General features: G+C 46.9%; 1 protein-coding gene across 2 annotated transcripts in view; it reads right to left on the minus strand.

Annotated features, from left to right (window-relative positions):
- The window catches only part of Cgnl1 (cingulin like 1), a 148,846-nt gene extending 131,959 nt beyond the window's left edge, over positions 1-16,887 (minus strand). Inside the window, exon 1 of one of the 2 annotated variants that reach the window (XM_076926240.1) lies at positions 16,760-16,887. The gene's annotated coding sequence lies outside the window, so the exon portion shown is untranslated. The other variant, XM_076926241.1, reaches the window with a different exon arrangement.
- Between the last annotated feature and the right edge of the window lie 871 nt (positions 16,888-17,758).

Below are 17,758 nucleotides of genomic sequence, written 5' to 3' on the forward strand. Positions count from 1 at the left end.
CGTTTTCCCTTTGAAATAAAGCATACATGGATGCATACGTCCATGCCGGCAGCCAGACTCCTAGGTGCCTGTAACCCACTACTGTCTCACAATATTTAAGTCTGTATTTAAAGTCCTGTTCAGAGGTAGAGGAAATATGTTCCCGTGGACAGGAAAATAAGACACCCTCCTCCCCAGGAGCAACTTGCTCTAAGACTGAAAGGCAGAGAACACAGCTGAAGCTTTTAAACTCCACTGGCACCATTGGGTTAACTTAACCCCTCAAATGCTTGCAAGCACTTCCCAGGGAAACCACTGGGAGAGAATAGAGAATACTGGGAAATCAACAAGGGGGAGAGGCAGTGAGTTTTCTCAATAGAGAACTCTTGCTCTCTGCTCTTAAAACAATCCAAGACTACTGGCAACAAGGCACAGAATAAAGGCAACATTGTAGCACTTCCTTTCTTTAGGAAGCAGGGTAGGTACCACTATGTAGACCAGGCTGGCCTGGAATTCAGATCCACCTGCCTCCGCCTCCCCTGGGAGTAAAGGTGTACGTCATTCTGCTCAGTACGATTTCTTTTTCTGTTTTCTTACCCACAAGATTTTTACTCGCAGCCAAAATAAATAGGCTGGGGGGGGGGGGGGAGAGCAAAGCACAATTTTTAAATGGGGAGAAAAAAAAAACTTTTCAAACCACAGGTTACTTACCTGCTGGTCCTTAAGATCGTATTTAATGTGTAGCAATAAAAGCTTGAATTTAACACATCTGAAGGCAACAAGGGAACAGAGGCACCTGTCAGAAGCAGGAGGCCTTTTCTCTAATTCTCCATATTGGGGGGAGGGGGGTAGAGGAGGGGGGGTGTGCCTTTGCAACTGGTCAAGCGACCTGCCAGTCCAGTCTGAGCAAACAATTCACACACTGCATCAAGGAACTGTTTCCCAGCACGATTAGTTATTAGGCCTCAAACAAGACTGGTTTTCAAACAGGCTGTATGCTTAGTGGCTGCTGAGCTGATCCACCTCGACAAGCTCTGTCTGGTTTACTCTGGGGGTGTGAGCGCCCAGCCCTTACCCTGGGGTATGGGCATACAGTCAGTCAGACCTCCTGCCCCTTTTCCCTCTTCCTCCAAAGAGATTCAGAAAACGCACTAGAAGGGAAATCCCTGGCATCACCAGGTCTATATTCCTGAAATTTCCAGTCGCTGCTTTCCAATTTAATTATATGTGGCCTGAAAATATTTCTTTTTTTCCTAAACAAAATAACACTAACTTAAAATTGAAGGAAAAAAAAAAAAAACAAAAGCCAAAGGAAAACCCATACATAGGGGAATATTTCCATAGATAAACAACTCTTTATCCCAATGGTAAAAACTGAAGACAGTTTTTTAACTTTCATCTTAACATTCCTTTTTTTTTGTATTTTCAAAATATTTCTGTGCAATAAGCTTCTCCTCTCTCCTCTCCTCCTCCTCCTCCTCTTCCTCCTCCTCCTCCTCCTCCTCCTCCTCCTCCTCCTCCTCCTCCTCCTCCTCCTCCTTCTTCTTCTTCTTCTTCTTCTTCTCTCTCTCTCTCTCTCTCTCTCTCTCTCTCTCTCTCTCTCTCTCTCTCTCTCTCTCTCTCTGATACAGTTACTCTGTGTAGCCCTGGCTGTCCTGTGTAAACCAGGCAGGCTGTCCTTGAACTCAGAGATCTAACTGCCTCTACTGGGATCAAAGGCACCTTCCGCCAGGCCTGGGTACATCTCTTGTTTCCTTTTGGGATAAAAATGCAAATCAGTTGTTCAAGTATTTGTTTAGTACACACTGGGTTCAATCTCCATTGACTAATTTCATAGTGAACAAAAAGAAAGCAAAGGATGCCAAGATGGCTCAATGGGTTAAAGGTGCTTACCACCAAGCCCGATGACCTGAGTTCAATACCCAGGACCCATATGACTGAAGGAGAACCGGCTCTTGCAAGTGGTCCTCTGACCTCTACACACATGCTATCACATACCCGTAAGATAGAAAGAAAGAAAGAAAGAAAGATAGATAGATAGATAGATAGATAGATAGATAGATAGATAGGTCTTCTACATAAAGTCAGATATAAAGTGGTACAATGGTACATGTTCTGTGAATCATTCGTTTTTTTTGGTGAAGTTCAAGCAGTGACAACTTACAAATGGTAAGAAACAGTGGCTACTGTTGAAGGATGATAACCAGGACAAAGCATGAGAAAACCTGCACAAGATTCTGTACACTTGCCACTCATATGTGCTACTTAAAAAATAAAACCTGGGTTTGAGCCATAACTGTTACTGCTTGAGAGCTGTGTGGTCTTGAATCAATCCCTGTAGCGTCTCTAACTTGAAGTGAGGATGAACACATCCTTGAATCATCACCTGCTTCCTGGAAACAAGATGACCATTAAGTTCAGTGGTGCCTTTATAGTAGGACTTGCACAGTGTCCTGTACTGGGTAGAGCTCACCGCCTGAGCAGCTACAGCAAACACTGACTGATGTTTTAGCCGGTGCCAAGCTCTAAGCTTTGAACCCTTCATTTTGGTGCAACCTCATCTTTCTAGTTCCTGTTCTTACCCGTCACCCAGGCCAGAAGCCAAGTGGGTGCCCAGGGAACACAGAAGCATATGGCCCCAACTTCATCTCGAGAATGACTGGTCACACTGCAGATGCTGCCTCTGAGGTCACAGCAGAAGGAAATTGGCCAGCGTCAAACCATCAGGGTTAATTACCCACAGAAGAGACAAAAGCGACTGGAAGCTCTAAAAGCAGTAGCTGGTTTTTTTTTTTTTTTTTGCAGGAGAAAGAATATTTTATTCTGGTGGAATAATTCATTAGGAATAGAGGAGTCAGTTGGGAACTGAACCAGTTCATCTTCTTCCCTAAGGAAGAGGAGACAGCCAGCCCTCTGGCAGAAGCGTTTCATGTTGACTGGCCAAATTTGCTATCCTGTCATGGATCCCAGATTTACATTCAATTTTTGAAGCATATGCCTGTGGGTGAAATAAATGTAGATGCTAGCCATGCAGTAAAGAATTCAGAGTAGCTCAGATACTTGGAACACCATAAACAGAAACACCTCAACTTTGTGAGGTCAGCCTGACCTTGCGCCAAGACCGTGACTCACTCCAACCAGCCTTTGCTTTAACCAAGGTACATGTGCGCTGGTTCAAACCCAGCCCCACCACTTACCAGTTGTATCACCTTGTGCCACAGTTTCCTTAATAAGATGGTCTAACAATGAGGTCATTACAACCGGAAGATAAATTAGTACCTGTCAAGTACTTGAAGAAATGACCATGTTGGGTCATTTAGAGGTATTAGCTTGTTTCAATCTTTTGACGGTTTTTGATGGTAGTGCAAAAATTCATTTAAAATGATATAATACAATTACAAACTTTGCAGATATAGTATAGAATGTCTGAAAGCCAGGAGGTGTTTATTAAAATTAAGTCAAAAGAGCAGGAGAATCATGTTATATGTGTACGTACACACACACGCACACGCGCACACGCACACACGCACATGTACACGCACACATGCATGCACACACACACACACACACACGCACAATTTAAATTAGGTCAACTTTAGAATATCATATGCCAGTGAGCTCAGATTCTCTGCATCCCAATTTAATGGCCCCAAAAGATGGAAAACAATACTTAAATTTCAAATATGTCTAAGAATTCATTTGAGTATATATATTTGAATGTATACATATATGTAGATGGGGGGAGAGAGAGAGACAGAGAGACAGAGACAGAGAGAGACAGAGAGACAGAGAGAAGAAAGAGGAGAGAGGTTAAATAATTGAGTTTTTGACTGTGGGTTCCTTTCAGCCTGCAGCAGAGAAGTCTCACTAAGATTATGCATTTTCCTTCCTTTGTAAATGTTGAAAGCTTTTAATTTTGTTCCAAAGGAAATGGCTATAGCAAAGTTCAATGACATCAGACACCATCATTGTCTGGGCAGTGTGAGTATCCGGTGGCCCTTACAGAAGGGCTTAATGCTAAAACCCAGAACACAGAAGCTAAAGGCAACTTCATGGAACTTCCCTTACGACATTATCCCTTCTGATTTACAGTCAGCTCTGGAGCAAGGGAGTGGTTTGCAGCACAACTCAATGGTCTGCTATCCCATGATCTACCCTCCCAGAAAAAGCCTTCCAATGCTCACACGCCTATGTGGGAGGAGATCACCCTTGGAAGCGGCTGTGTGTAACTCTTTCTTCACACCAACAGACTCACTCATACTTTTCTACAGACGCTGACAATTCCTAACTCACTGACTGTTACAGGAGCTCTGTTCTTATCACCAAAGTAACAAAATCAAGATAGCATTCTCTGCTATACTGTACAGTGTGTCAGGAGGGCAGAGGTGAGCAGATCTCTGTGAATTCGAGGTCAGCCTGATAGAGTGAGTTCAAGGCCAGCCAAGGCAACATAAATGAGATCACATCTTAAAAGAGAAAAAGACACAGACTTTTAGAAACCATATACTATATAAACATCACACTGGGCGCCACCTCCAAGGAGATTTCATTATACTCTCTTCTGTTAAGACCCCTTTCCAGCTTTATTCTGCATGCCTTGACATCCCAGGCGTCAGCGTGTGACAGATGAACTGAGTTCCACACTCAGACTGATTCCCAGAAATAAACTGGTCTGAGAGCTCACAGTAAATGCAGAAATGACAGCTGAGTTTTATTTGCAAGATAAATTTTCAGCAGGCCCTACTTCCTTGCTGAGCTGAGCTGGTCGGCTGGGGGCCATGCACTTCATAAAATTTGCTTTGGGTCTTGACCTAAACATTCATTCATTCTTCAAATGTGTCTCATTCTGTGCCAGGTACTAGGGGATGGGTTTGTTTGTTTGTTGTTTGTTTGTTTAAATAAAAAAAGAAAAGGAAGGAAGGAAGGAAGTAAGGAAGGAAGGAAGGAAGGACGGAAGGAAAAAAAGGAAGAAAAGAAAAAAAGGCCTTATTTCACCCCTGGGCTTTTCCCCTCCCCTTTACATCACTCTGCACAGCTAAAAGGGACTTCTATGCTCCAATACTCAAGTTCCATACTGTCCTAGCCAGGGCCTTCATTGCCTCTCCTTAAACACCCCTCCCTCACTCCACTAATCCCAAACCTGGTTGCCCAGGCACAGCAGATATGGAATGCCAAGGAATTACCTAAAACTATAGCTGAATTTTAAAGAAAAAAAAAATTCCTGTATTTAACTTCATTGTCTGTGTACTGTGTTTCATTAGTAAATAAAACATTTTCTAAAGGACAAAACAGGCCTGTCCCCTCCCATTCCTTCCCAGGAGACCCACACACCGAGCATCCTTGGCCATGGAACCTTTTCAACAAGGCACGTGGAAAAGTTCCCAGTCTTCAGTGTGTACACCTCAGAAACTTCCCCATCTTCAAGTTGTTTTCTTCCAGAAGCCAGACATAACACCATGTCCCATAAGTCTACCAGGTAAGAACCAAGTACGCTCTGGAAGCAAGAAGCATCTCCAGGCTCCCTCTCCAGATGCTTGTAAGCAGCTTGTACACATAGCTCAGAATATGGCCCTGGGCAGAGCAAGGCCAGCTCTTACTAGCTGGACCTTACAGCCTGTCAGCCCCAACCTGACCCAGTGGCTCACTGGGGTTCTCTGTCCCTCCTGTTCTGGCCCAGTACAGGAAGGGTCTCCAGAACAACATTCGCAAAAACACTCTGTATTTGAAGATCTGGCTTCCCCCTGGCATCTCCCCCATGGTAAACCCTCAAGTGTCTGCTGAAAGTCAAGCAATCCATGACCTTCTGCATCTTGCTCACCTCTCCTGAGCCAAAACAAAAACCAGAGTCTCCCCAGCTCTCATAACCCAGGCAACCCTAGCCAGGCGGGCCCCCAAAGCCCAGAGCCCAGAGCTGGCCTGCTCTCCTGAGAGGTTTTTTTTAAAACTTTTTTTTTTCCTGTTGAAGTCCTCACCCTGGGATCACACAGGGAGTGGCTGAGAGAAAAGGGGCAGCCACCCTTCTTAGATGGAAGCTTCCAGCTCCACACAGTCTCTCTAGAGAGTTGGTTTTACATCTCTATGCAGGTTCAGGCTTTTCTGACATAGACTCTCCTACCAGAGTCTCCTCCCTGGAGGGAAGAGAATGCAAAGCCAAGAATGCCTTCTACACACACACACACACACACACACACACACCCTCCCCAGTCCCTACCTCCCAGCCTCAGGTCTGGGTCAATGACGAAACTACAAATCTGGCAGAGCCTCTGCCTGAAGTCTAAAGCAAAGGGTATTGTTAAAGGCACAGGGTAAGGACCCTTCACTCCACAGCTCCTCATTTAGAAGCCCTCAGTGGCGTGCAATGTAAACACGTCCCGAGAATGCTTTAAAATGAAGGGAGGATTTTATTAAATGACTTAATTGAGGGCCACTTCTCCTGGAGGAAAGCTTTTAAAGGGGCCTGGCGGGCGTCTTCCAGACACTTGTTTTGAAAACCTGCCATGCTGTCACGGGAAATTAAGCACAACGGGGGGGGGGGGGGGGGGGGGGGGATGGTTTCCCCATGTGTGTCCCTGCAGTGTGAGCTCCTGCAGAAATCAAACACCCAAAGAAATCTATTCCTAAGCTCGGGGAGCCTAGCAAGCGTGCTTCATTCCAGAGAGCTTGTTAAGGGCCATTGGAAGCAAGGGATGGAAAAAGTGGGAAATTTAAGGCTGAAGTCAAAAAGGATACAGATTGATAATGAAAGATCATTTTAACACTTAAAGCCGGACACAACTCAGAATGACAATAAGCCTGATGAGACAGGCTAAGGACCCTACAAAAAGACACTTTAATCCCAGCACTTGGGATGCAAAGGCAAGCTTCATCTACATAGTGGGCCAGCCAGGGATACAAAGTAGACTTTGTCCACTCCCAACCCCCACTCCACCCACAAAAGATATTGATGAAAAGCACTAGAGAGCTGGTAAATGACTCTCAGGTAGAAAAGGGCTTTGAAGCTCCAGACGTGGAAAGCCACATACCGTGGGGAGGAGGTCTGTGGAATCTCCAGAACAGCATCTCTATAGAGGCAGAAAGAAGACCCTCGGAAGCTGGGCCCAATGGCAGGGAAAATGTAGGTAGAGGGTTTCTGTTTGGGGTCATGGAAAGATTTTAGAACCAAATGGTAAAGAGGTTGCCCAACACAATAAATGTACTCCATCTTACTGAAGTGTAGTTTTACACTGTGTGTTTTACCAAAAAAACAAACCAAAAAATACAATTAATAAAACACCTCCCCGGGACACGAGAGATGACTCGGTTCCAAGTACTGGCTGCTGTCAGACAGTACCCAGAGTCAGTTCCCAGAATGCGCAGGGCCTGTCACAATTATCTGTGACTCCAGTTCCAGGAAATCAGACTCCTTCTCCTGGCCACTACAGGGACTGCACACATGTGGTACACACACACACACACACACACACACACACACATTCTGACAGTCATACATATAAAATAATTTTTTAAAATTATGATGAGAGGCTTCAAAACCAAAAGTAATCCCCCCTTACCTGAGTACCAATATACACACCACTGACTAAAATAAAATGGAGATGGCTCTACTAACAACTAAGATACTAAGCCAAGCTTCCAACTTCACTCTGCACTTCCCACAGTGACTTAACCCTGCTTCCAATCTTCAGATAGAAGTTATCATTTTCACAAATGAGTTAACTGAGGCACAAGAGGTCAACAAACATGGGGACTGCCACCACTGAAACTGATAGAGTGGCCAAACAATTTACCCCTCTCTCCTCACTCCCAATCCCTGTACTGTGTTGCCTCCAGATCTACCATCTGCGCATGTCAACTTCAGGAACTGTTCGCAGAACAGATTTACCACCCAGTGTTGAAACCCAGATGCTCTTTAACTGTTGCCCTCAAATGTGCCATGCTTGAAATATAGTTTCTGAAAACACCCACAGAAGCGGGGCATGTTGGCTGGGTGGTTGACTTGGTAGTAGAGTGTTTGTGTAGCATGCACAAGGCTCCAAGTTAGATCCCATGCACCACGACGATATTAATTTAGAGGCACATTCTAGGGCTGGAACGAGCGGGGCCAGAGCAAGCAGGAGAAGGGAAGGGGGAATAATAATAATAATAATAATAATAATAATAATAATAATAATAAAGGCACATTCTGGAATACCACTAGTGCCTTCATACTGAGACAGTTGCTTTAGTCCTTAGAGCAGTGTTTCTCAACCTGTGGGTCTCTGCCCCTTTGAGGGTCAAATGACCCTTCCACAGGGGTAACATATCAGATATCCTGCATATCTGATATCCCACATATCATATATTTATATCATGATTCATAAGAGTAGCAAAATTACAGTTATGAAGTAGCAATAAAAATAAGTATATGGTTGGGGGTCACCACAACATTAGGAAGGTTGAAAGCAGCACAAGCAGGGTCTTTTCTGTCTGTCGCTGTGATAAAAATGTTGACAAACAGGGATTCAGGGAACAATGAGGTCTGCTCATCTCACAGTGCTGGTTACAGTCCATCATTGTGGGGAAGTCAAGGCAGGAACTTACAACATTGTATCCACAGTCAAGAAGAGAGAAGAGAGTGTGGATCCCTCCCTTGCTTTCCGGTAGCTTTAACAGTTCAGGACCCCCTGCCTAGAGAATAGTGTGGCCTACAATGGGCTGGTGCTTCTGTGTTAATGAATAGTGGAAACAATCCCCTACAGGGAAGCTGGATCTAAATAATTCCTCATTAAGTCTCACTTCTTGGAAGATTCTAAGCTGTGTTAAGTTGAGGGCTAAAACTAACCAAGAAAAATGAGACAGAATGGGGCTTCAACCCCATCCCAAAACAAACAAATAAAAAAGCTTTTAATGTCTGTATAGACTGCCCCAGGCCACTCCACCTGCTGATTCCTCCAGGGCTAAGGTTAACTACCTACAAGGTTAAGGGTTTTTCACGGCAGGAAGCATGGTTATTTCTATGTAAATAGCCCAAGCAATTACAAATGAAGTTAAAGAGGCCTTAAGTAGAGAGAAAAGTGGCTATTCCCACTCTGGGCCACCTGCAGGCCAACCAGAAGCATCGACAAAAAGTGAAATTCCACTCTTTGTAACCTGCTTTAGCAGGGTCTTTATCTTTTACTAGAAACCCCCTTTGATTACAGTTTTCTGCAGCCCTGGATTGTCCTCAGAACTGAAGGATGCATGGCAGCATCCTGACCTCTACCACATAGGTATCAATAACTCTGCACCATCCACTGTGACCATCCACTGTGACCATCCACTGTGACTATCCACTTCTATTTAGCAATGAGAAATAGGGTCTGAGCCCCTACATTATAGATGAGAAGACAAATTCCAGAAAAAGTGGACTCTGCTAGAACCACACTGATAAAGAAGGCTTTCAACACTAGAACTGGAAAACAGCAAACTCTCACCCCAAAGTAAAATGAGGGCCCACACCTAAGATTTAACCACTCTCCGTTAAGAGTGCTTTAAAAAATCTGCACAGACTTACTTCATTTTAAAGACAGGCTGGCCTTGGGCCCATTCTGTGCTGAAGATGACCTTCAATTTCTGATCCTCTGCCTCTACCTCTCCAGTGCTAGGATTATGTGTAAATACAACAAACCCACCTAGTTGATACAGTGCGGGGCATGGGACCCAAGGCTTCAGACGTACTTGGCAAACGCCAGTACCACTAAACCGCATCCCTGCCTGTGTTCCTTACACACTTGTTTACAGGATTGTGGACGTTCAGACAGGTACACAAAGGCCTGAGCAGTAGTCTAACTGCTAAGATAAAGTATATAGAGCTGTAGAGAGGACAGCTTAGTGGTTAAGACTGCTTGTTGCTCTTGCAGAGGACCAGGGTTTGGTTCCCGGCATCCACATCAGATGGCTCTCAACCAATTGTAACTTGGTCCAGGGGGTCCAGGACTCTCTTCCAGCCTCCACAGGTGCAAATACTGACAAGCAGACACACACATACATACACATAAGTGAAAATACTTTTAAAAAAACACATGTTAAAAAGATAAAGGCATAAATAAGCACTCATCTGCTGAAGAAATAGAGGAGTGAGCTGAAAGAAAAACCAGCCAGAACAGAAAGCAGAACTGTGTGTGTGTGTGTGTGTGAGAGAGAGAGAGAGAGAGAGAGAGAGAGAGAGAGAGAGAGAGAGGGGTTAGGAATAAGGGAAGACAATCAGACACCTGGCCTTAAACCCTGGGTTCCATTCCTAAGAAGCTGCCCAAATGTGACAAACTGTCCCATTTCCCATGGCCTTGTTTCTCTCACTTATAAAACAGGCCTAAGATAGAGCCTGTTCCACAGAAGTGCTACAGAAGGCAGGCCAGGGGCAAGCCAGCCGGGAGCACTTCGTGCAGTTACAGGAGGAACTAGTCTTGGATAGACCTCCAAGGAGGAGGGAAACCTGGACCATTCTCATTTTCTCTCTTTCATTCTCTCCCTCTTATTTCCCTCTTATGCCTCCCTTTGTGACGTTACCTACTGCCCTACACCCAGAAACCTAGACTCATGCTTTCAGGGAGACGTGTCCATGCCTTGAAAAGGTAGGTCCTAGGTAATAAGCTAAAAGCTATGTCTATTGGCCCAGCCTCACCTCTCTCTCACCTCCTCACTTCCCAAAGCTTACAAGACGCCCAAGAGAGCAGAGCACTTAGGACTAAACTGGTCTGGACCCACCTTAGACAAAAATATCTAAGTCCTAACCCAAAAATTCATAAACAAGGGAATTCTTAAGTTTGGTCAATGCTACCCTATGGTCTTCAAGCAAACTATCCCCCGCCTGATGCATTTACTTTATTTTACATGTATGAGTGCTTTACCTCATGTATGTCTGTGTACCACGTGTGCTCCTGTTAACCTTGAGTGTTAGAAGAGGGCATTGGGTCACCTGGAATTGCAGGTGTGGATGGCTATGAGCTGAACTTGGGTCCTCTGCAAGGGTTTTTTTGTCCTTTTATCCACTGAGCCATCTCTCCAGCCCAGTTCCTCTAACACACACACTTCAACAGTAATAGCTGCTCTAAGCCAGTTCCCCCAGGCTTCTGAGACTTGATTGGGATAGAGAGATGCCCCATGTTGTAATCGTGAACTCTTAACTCCCCATTGACTCCTCACTGAGTCCCTGATAATGCCCCTGATCCTGTCTTGCTGGGTGGGAGTCCCGTGTACATGGCCATGGTAGTGACAGCCTCTCATTTAAGAACCTGTTCTCGGCTCATCAGTAATGACAGTACTGACAGGCTCAGAGCCTTGACTACCTGCAAATTTAAGGGCTCAAAGTAATTATGGTGCAGCCCAGTTCTGTTTTGGTTCCATGCATTACATGAACAAGAGTTGGACTGCAGGCCTTCACTGAACCTCAGAAAGTCCAGCGCTGAGGTTTGGATTTTTTTCCACTCTTACCCAATAACCAATTACTTCCAAATCTCAGGGGTTTGTGAAGCTTAAAGAAATACAGGAAACGTGTCTCTCTCTAACCCAGAGTGGGCTCTCATTCGAAGCCTTCCCCAACAGCCAAATCTACCTTCTCCTCTTTAAGAAAAAAGAAGAAAAGAAGGAAGGAGGGGGAGTCTGTGAAAAGTCCCTTGGACCAGAAGGATACAATGGTCCTTGAGATGTTTACATCTTCTGGGAGGGAAAACAATAAATCCATCCAAACTCAAGGAGACTGTGCCATTGTGTATGTGGGGGGGGTGGGGAGGGGTGGGAGCGCTATAACCAGAATGTACTTTTTAAAAGATGCATTTATTTTTATATGTGTGTGTATTTAATCTGCATGAAGGTATGTACACTCCATGTGTGCAGTGCCATGGAGGGCAAATGACCATGTCAGATGCCCTGGAGCTGGAGTTACAGACAGCTGTGAGCTGATCTGTGGGTGCTAGGAATCTGACCCAGCTCCTCATCAACAACAGAAAGTGGTTAAGAGCACTTAACCACTAAGGCATCTCTCCAGCCCCTGAAAACACAGGGTCTTAATCAGCTCTGCATCAGGGAGCAGCCATACAAAGAGCTGGATTGGCATTTGTGAACCTCATCTTGGCAGCAGGGAATGTGCTGGGAGTGGCCCCAGGACCTGGAGTCTCTAGGGATATCGGGATTGGGACAGGGGAGAAAAAGTGCTGAGTGTGCAACCTGTCACTAGGATATAATCAGTAAACAAATGGGAACTACTGCACTGGGGATGTGGTTCAGTTGGTGCGGCTTGCCTGACATACATGAAGCCCTCCTTCATCATCAGCACTGCAGAAAATGGGTACAGTGTCTGCCGATAGTCTTGGGACTTGGGGCTGGAAGTTCAAGGTCATCAAAGCAACCTAGAGAGTGTGAGAATAGCTTGGGATACATGAGGCCCTGTCTCAGAAAAGAAAGAAACAAAACAACAAAAACAAACAAAACAAAACAAACAAACAAACAAACAAAACAAACAGTATTTTCAGTTGTAGTTTGGAGACAAGGTTCAAGTTGCCCCAAACTGGCCTTGAACCTACACTCTGACTCAGCCTCCTGAATAGCTGGGATGACAAACCTGTGCCGGCAGGCCTGGCATAGTAACAGGGAGGTGATCAGCCCTATGAAGCACTACTTGGAAGCCTGGAGTGAGCGAAGCTGGCTTTGCAGTCTGCACAGGAGCCCTGTGTTAAAAACCAGCCATGGCATGGCTGAGCTCAGAGTCAGACTACACTCTGAGAATCTGGAACCTTGGACTCTGCCCGGCTATGTCACAGATAGAGAGCCACTAGGCTTCCATTGCCAGTCACCAAATGCCAGGTAGGCCTGCCCCAGTCACACAAGCTTTCCAGACCTCTAGAGACATTCCAGGAAAGCACATCCCCCAGGGCCCAGCATCCTCTTTCTTCCCTTCTGAGTGACGTGTGCCTGCCCTTCCCTCTCCTCCAGTCAGGGAAAACACACACACACACACACACACACACACACACACACACCCCAAACTCATTTCAAGTCTGGAGCAGAGTCCCAATGAAATAAGCTGTAACTTATTCTCAGAAAGTGCTTCTTATGCCTTCCATATCCACGAACTGCAAGGGAAATCAATGCAGGTGAGGCTAGCCTGTGCCCTCTACTACTAGCTGGTTACAGTGCACAGTACACCATATCCCACAGTCTGCAGATCCACTGCCCAGACTGGGGCACCTTAAGGCAAGGACTGTATCCTATTGACCAAGACCTTGGCAAGTGGGACAGAGCCCTGCCAGCAGCTTCTTAAATAGTTGCTCAGTGAGTAACCAGAGAAACATTAACAACAACCTCTCATGTGGCTGGGCAGTAAATCACAGCACTTGGGATGCTGAGGCAGGAGGATCTCAGCTGGCATCGAGCCTGGGCTGTGCTCCTACCACCTCTCACAAAAGTGGGGGTGGGTATTGGCTTGGAGAACAGAGGAAGGCAGGCACATAGAGAGACAAAGTAGGGGAGGTTGGCATTTTTTTTTTTTTTTTTTTTTTGAATGTGTGGGCGAGCATGTGGAGGTCAGAAGATAACATGCAGGGATGGAGGTTCTCCGTCTACTGCATAGGTTCCAGGGATCAAACTCAGGTTAACAGCAAGCATGTTTTCCGGCTGAGCCATCTTACAAGCCCCAGTGGGGACATTTGACTGAACACTCCAGCAAGCTTCCCACTTCACCACTCAGCCTTGGCGCCGCCCCCACAGGGCACCCCTCCTCTCTCCACCCCTGCCCCTTCTAGAGTCTCACACCCTAACTTGTTTCATCATAACGGCAATGCCAAATGACAGAAGGAAATGGGTGCTTGAGAATACTCAGTTTTCAATTCCCTTGAACTTAAATGTTTTTCCTTGGGTGCCAGCCTCTGTCTATGTCTCTGCCGTTTAGCACTAGGACCAAAGAAAGGACAGAAGGAAAGAAGGGAGGGAGGGAGGAGGGAGGGAGGGAGGGAGGGAGGGAGGGAGGGAGGGAGGGAGGGAAGAGAGGGAAGAGAGGGAAGAGAGGGAAGAGAGGGAAGAGAGGGAAGGGAGGGAGAACTCAGCTGGTTTTTTTTTAAAGGTTAACAGCATCTTTTGATAAATGAGTTTCAGAAGGAAAGAACTAAGAAACACTTTAAATTCTGTCATTCCTCAGTCCATCAGCATGAGAAAGTAACTTAATACACACACACACACACACACACACACACACACACACACACACACACACGAAACCATTTTACTAAGTGGACAGTTCGAACAGACAATCACAGCTGTCAGCACAGACCGCCTTCCTGGAGGCTGTAACCCCTTCCCCTGGTTGAAGGGCACCCCACTCACCTTCGCCTCCTTTCTTCTGGTCAGGTCAGAACATCACAACTGCCATCCCAGAGTGGGAAGTGTTGTAATAAACCTGCCTCTCCCACACTGCGCTCCCCGTGGGATGGGGCCAGGCTGCACTCCCATCTCTCAGGCCAACAGCTGCTTTCAGGCAGGGCTCTTCCAGAGCATCTTCAGTGGGCCTTCCTCCCCAGGAAGGAGGGTCACAAGTTCACAACCAGCCATTTTGATGGTCTGGCACCCTCGTATGCATTTACACATACATCATACACACACATACATACACATATACATACACATACATATATATACATACATACACACACATACATATACATACACATACATACACATACATATATATACATACATACACACATACATATACATACACATACAGACATACACATACATACATACACACATACATATACATACACATACAGACATACACATACATACATACATATATACACACTATGCAGGAGTTGGAGGTTCTGGCAAAGGGTGAAGACTTGGGGTCAGGGGCCATCCTGTAACACCACACCCTCCACATAACATCCACTCCTGAAGCAGGGCCACTGCTATGTTGGTGACTCCTCAGTGGTCACATTCTAGCAGCTGAACAGTGACAGGAGAGGGCACAGTATCGGGAAGAAAGGAAACAGGACAGGTCAATGGGACAAAACCTTGTCATTTTTTATTGTTAAAAAAATCAATGTCCTTCTAGCTCATGTCAGAGGTCAGAAACAAACACAAACATCTTCCCCAGGGCATCCTTAAAGGGACATCATCCTGACACTACAAAAAGACAACGCACAGGGCCACCGTCTAAGGAAAGGCAAAGTCTGGTTTGTGACCCACCAGGACACTTGTGAGAATATTTGAATACCAGAGAGCGTCAGCCTAGTGATGACTGTTAACCCAGGGACAACCATGTTGTCCTAAAACACATGTGACAAAATGTCCCACAAAACATATGTGACAGAAATCACCGGATTCAAACATATGCTCAGCCTTCCCATTGTCTTATCATTTTTAGATCACCTGACAGGTGACTGAGCTGAGCTCTGCCATAGTACTGGAAACGCTAATCCCCTAACTCAGGTGTTATTCTATCAAGGGACATACACATGGCTGCTCCTGAGGGCAGGAGCACACATCAAAAATAACCCACAAATGCATATACATGGACCCGAGTACCAGGTGCAAACCCTTCAGGGTCTCTCCACCCCCGGGAAAATCCCCACATTTATGTAAGTGCAAGTGTGTGTGTGTGTGTGTGTGTGTGTACACGCGCGTGTGTAAGGAGGGGGTCTACAAAAACTCACCAAATCCTAAGTGTTCTTTTCATCTGAGACACTTTCCCAAATCCCTTGGTTTTCACTGATAGAACGATCATGGGCTATAACCTTGACTCTGGCAAGGACTTCAGAGTTTAATACCCGCACACTAACCTTCTAAATAGAAAGTGCCCCTGGAAATATTTACTGTAAACAGAATTAAGAACAAAGAGAACTTTTTTTTTTAAATGGCACCACCTGCGGTCTAAGGTTGGCACGCGGCTTCCACAGCCCCCCCGGCCCCCCGTGGAGAGGTGGGTCAGGAGCCTGAACGCTCCGCTTTTCCAAACTTGGCTGCACCCAGAACCACCGGGGCCGCTTTTTAAATGTTCCCACCACTGACCCCCCCCCCCCCCCGCCCCTGGAATCGGGATGTAGGCACTGGAGCAGGGCGCGGAGGGGGGAGAGAGGAAGGTGAGAATCTTTTCATTGGTTTTGTTTTTAAATCTCACCAGGTGTGTAGCCCAGTTTGCAAGCCAGGTCCTCTTTAAAAGAACTCCCACAGTATTTTGAGCTGGGTACTCGGCGTTGGAAGGGTTCTTGGGGTGAAAGGGCACGCACATAGCAAATACACAAAGTACTTTAAAAAAAATTTTTTTCTCTGTAAGCCCAACACCACAGCCAGGCACCTACCTTGAAGCCAAACGGTGATGCAACTTGGAAAAGTCCCTCAGAAGGCGAAACAAGTACTCTCGTGGGGTAAGGGCTTTCGGGGTGACCTGCCTGGGCAGTGCAGTGGTGCGCGGGGCCAGGACAGCGGAGCGGCCACCAGCCTGTTCTAGGGAATCCTCGTAAAGAGCACGGAGAGATCAAACACTGCAGGGAAGGGACGGGAGTGCGGTCCTCCGAGAGGCTCGTCCCCCAACTATCACTAGAGCCCCGTACAGCTTCGCCACCAACTGTCCTGCGCGTCTGCGGTACTGGGCGCAGTGTTGGAGGCAGGAGCGCACCTCCAGCCCCGGGACTGCGGCCACGGCGCCCGGATCCCACCACCGACGCGTAGGCTGAGCACTGCGCAAAGCTGCAGGAGCTCGAGTTCCCTCCGGGGCAGCGCCTGGGCTCCGGGGTCCCGCGCACACCGTCCCGGCTCCCGCTCGGAGCTCACTTACCGCCTGTGCCTCCGGGGTCCCGCTCCCGCAGCAGCCCGCAGAGCACGGCCGGAGAGCAGCGGCCGCCGCGTCGCCAGGAGGCCGCGCCAGCCCCGCCCCGCCCTGCAGCCGCCCGCCCTCCCGGGAGGAGGAGCAGGCGGGTCCGCGTCCGGACCCTCCCAGCGACCCGGGACCCGGCGGACCGAGGACGGCGGCCCCTCGCAGGCAGTCCCGGGCGCTCCCTGAAAACCCGGCTCCATCCTCGCCCTGAGACCTCCATGCGCCCTCACCAGCTCTCCCTCCCCACCCGCAGTCACCCTCTTTTCTCTCTCTGCGCCCCCTTACAACCCCTCCTCCGGGAAGCCTTCCCCATTCCGCAGTCTCACCCCAACCCAGATCTCACTTTTCCCCATCCTTCCACGCAGCCTTGTTCTGTCACCTGGAAGCAAATCACACGAGTGGAAAGGTACGGGGTGACGCCAATAAGCTAAAGCTGGGCCTGTCTCTGAGGTCACCCGGTTCCCGGTAGCAGAATGGCATTAGAGACAAACTCTCAGGCCCTAGTTCGTTTTCCAGGGAAGATGGCATTACATCGCCAACTGTGAAGGCCAGAGGGAAACATTGTCATTTCCAAGCCTCAGTTTCCTCCGTTGTTAAGTGAGCAGGACACTTGCTCAACGGGATATTATTCCTGAAGAAAGGACTGCAGAAATGTCATGTGTCTTACAGAATTTTAATAAGTAAATGTTTACTGACAAACATGTTGAATAAAATCAACACTCAAAATTTCAGTCACTCAAAACAGTAAAGTGAAAAGACTTCAAAAAGTAATAGTGATCATTTTGTAGGAAAACTGTGTAACAGCAACGGAAGAAAGCTTGCACAGTGATTAAACGTGCTTGTATTAATTTACAGGGTTGGAGAGATGGCTCAGCAGTTATGAGCACCCTCTGTTCTACCAGGTCTGGCTTCAATTCCCAGCACCCACAATTCCCAAAACCTCTGTAACGTCAGTCCCAG

The sequence above is a fragment of the Arvicanthis niloticus genome, chromosome 27, assembly GCF_011762505.2.
Source record: "Arvicanthis niloticus isolate mArvNil1 chromosome 27, mArvNil1.pat.X, whole genome shotgun sequence".
NCBI classification, from domain to species: domain Eukaryota; kingdom Metazoa; phylum Chordata; class Mammalia; order Rodentia; family Muridae; genus Arvicanthis; species Arvicanthis niloticus.